Genomic DNA, 2,650 nt, shown 5'->3' on the forward strand with positions numbered 1-2,650 from the left:
CTGTTGGGCTGCAGTTTGCCATGTTATGATTTGAGCATATTTTGTTATGCTAAATGCAGTACCTGTGAGGGTTTCTGGACAATATCTCTCATTGTTTTGTGTTGTTAATTGATTTCCAATAATAAATATATACATACATTTGCATAAAACAGCATATTTGTCCTCTCCCATGTTGATAAGAGTATTAAATACTTGACAAATCTCCCTTTAAGGTACATTTTGAACAGATAAAAAATGTGGGATTAATTTGCGATTAATCTTGATTAACAATTTTAATGGATTGACAGCCCTAATATATATATATATATTAGTGTAGAAAAACAAAACTGTATACCTTGCTTTGTTTTGTTTTTTATGGTTTTTTTCTTGGTTTTGCTTCTTTTATGTAAATTGTTAAGAATTTTGTTTCTCTTTTTAAATTTGATTTGTAGAACTGGAGATAAAGTGGGATGTAAATAATGCATATGGAGAGAAAAGGATGGTCACATTTTGCTGCTTGTATAGAAGATATATGCATGTGCTCGAAAACTGTGAATATAGTGTTCATAAAAGAAAAAAACTATTTTCAGTCGTGTGAAAATAAAGCTAAGCAGACAAATATTTTAGTTTCTTCTGTGGGAAAGGTGGTGATTTCGAGCTCTGAGAAGTTATTTTTTACTGGTGACAGAAATACAAATTGAGCTCTCTCTCGGGAAAATGCTGCAGAGCAGAGTTTGAGAAATGATTGTATGAAGCAGCGAGGGGGATTTCAGTGACCATGTTAGGAAACAGCTTGAGTTCCATGTTCGGGCACAAGATCAAAACAAAATCCTGCTCTGATTAATGAATCTTTCCCCTTTAACATCAACAGGAAATCACTCGGTAACCGCTTAGTTGCAAAAACTTTATTGTCCGTTTGTTTTCTTTGACATTTTCACTCATAGTTCTAGAAAAGTGGGGGTCTCTTGCGGATTCGGGACCCACTCCTTTTGATATCATACTGCGACTGGTGCCAGAGAACGGCTTCATCTACACATTCGGACTGTGATCACGTGACTGTTTGCAGCTTGGATATAGTAGTGCAGTCCTCTTGACCGTAACTGTTCGGGTCAAAGGGAAGAGGGAGCCAGCAACCGATATATAACACTGCAGGAGGATATGATCCGGCTTTATGTGTGTGCAGTGATCCATCATCAAGTTTTCTACAGGAGGCTGCAGGCTGACCTAGACTAACATGCTTACTCTACTATCGCCTCATGCACCGCAAAGTGTGTCGTCTAGGTAACAGATAATAGTGCATTAGATGTTGATATCGTCCCTTTTTCAGCTATTCGTTTTGTGAGCGCCCAAGTGTGTAAACCTTTACAAATTTTTCCACATATTTTCATCCACATTCTAGTAAACGACACAGTGTTTTGCAACAAATTAAAACACGGTAACGGAGAACGTCAACAACAGGTGAGCTATACATTAAAGTTATACAAAACTAAAAGCTTCACAAATGAGGAGAAAAAAGGGCTCGTCGGGATGATGATATGAGGGTGAACAAAATGCCAGCTAACCACGGTGCGGCCTAAATCTCACTGATGTTTTTCTCACAATAAATCCCCTTTACAATGGCAAAAATTAAGATAAAATATAACACATTTAAATGTCTGAGTTTGAATGCAACATGCCAGTGAAAACAGAGTTTTTGTTTGAACTGCACATGAGGGTCCTCCTGCAGGAGCGTCGGCGTCTTTATTGCTTGGTTGTTGTTCTTGTTGGTTTTCCAGTTGCACTAATACTGACATGCTAAGATGAAGCTGCAGAAGGAGAGGATGGCGTGGTGGGTGCGTGTGTTTGGAGAACCAGTTTCAAAGTTCATGTTTAATTCCAGTTTAGATGATTTTACATGTGACGTACATTCCCCTTCTAAGAGTTCTACATCGTCCTACATTCTGTTGTGATTATTTTTGTCGTTGTTTTCAGTCCGTTTCTGTTCAGTTTGGCCGCCATTTCTTGGCTCGTAACAAGTCCGACCGCTTCTGTATTCACATTCAGCAGAGGTTTGTTTGAAAATGATGGCGGTGATCGAGAGGGAAAAACAGCTGCATGCGAAGTCGAGACGGGAGCTCCCTGATCTGAAGAGAGGAGTCAGCACGTTTTTAATTCGCCAAGATAAGGTAGTCCGGTGTGAGCTGACTTTAAATAGTGTCCGAACACTCGTTCAACATACAGTTTATAAGAGAGAAGAAGAAGAAGTAATAAATCAGATTGCCGATCACAGTAGCCCCTGACTGTTTGGCTGGTAATAGAGGAGAGGAGAGGAGCAGCATGTATTTTTCGAGAGATAGTGTCACAATACACAGCTGTCATTGGTTAGACCTACAGGTAATAAATAATAACGTAGCAGTAGGCTAATCAACAAGTTAGGTCACAGACAAAAAAAAAGAACTCCTATGAGATAAAAGTGCGACAGACGACAGACATTCCTCTTCCCTCCTCTTTCTACTCGAGAGGAGTTTCAGCGCCAGCAACGACAATCAATCCAGGAAGTGTTCAGAAGGATGGTGGTGGAGGTGGTGGTGGTGGTGGTGGGGGGGGTTCCCTGCTCAGTATCCAGCCAGCGATGCAGCACTACGGCAGGGTAAAAAGAGCTGGACGGAGAAGTCTGTGTGTTTTTTGTGGG

Source organism: Sebastes fasciatus, chromosome 20, assembly GCF_043250625.1.
Source record: "Sebastes fasciatus isolate fSebFas1 chromosome 20, fSebFas1.pri, whole genome shotgun sequence".
Taxonomy (NCBI): Eukaryota; Metazoa; Chordata; class Actinopteri; order Perciformes; family Sebastidae; genus Sebastes; species Sebastes fasciatus.